This window comes from Buceros rhinoceros, unplaced genomic scaffold (genome assembly GCF_000710305.1).
Source record: "Buceros rhinoceros silvestris isolate BGI_N320 unplaced genomic scaffold, ASM71030v1 scaffold32274, whole genome shotgun sequence".
NCBI classification, from domain to species: Eukaryota; Metazoa; Chordata; class Aves; order Bucerotiformes; family Bucerotidae; genus Buceros; species Buceros rhinoceros.
In genome coordinates, this window is record NW_010410516.1 from 10330 (window position 1) to 10713 (window position 384).

Genomic DNA, 384 nt, shown 5'->3' on the forward strand with positions numbered 1-384 from the left:
TCTGTCGCCCCGGGAGGTGTTGGGAGGGGGGCTGTGGCCGCTGGTTGTTGTCTGGGTCTCTTTGGGTGGCTAAAGCAATCTTGCAGCTGGCTGCGATGAGCAGGACCTGCACAGAAGCAAGAGTTTGTGCTGTCTCCTTTGGCTTACGTGGGAGGAAGACTCCAGGGTCTGCCTACCCCCGTTTGGGACTCTTAAACTGTGTGGGTAATTTTACTGTGGGGTGAAGAATGCTTGAGATGGGTGAGACGTAGCAGTTTTCAGGGCAAGCCGTCTGGTCCTGGGGGGTAAGTGGATTATCCGGGCACTGTTTGCATTACTACGGCATAAACACAGGCCTCCCTTCCCACACCGCCGCCGCTGCCCTCGGGTGCATCATCCTGGTGT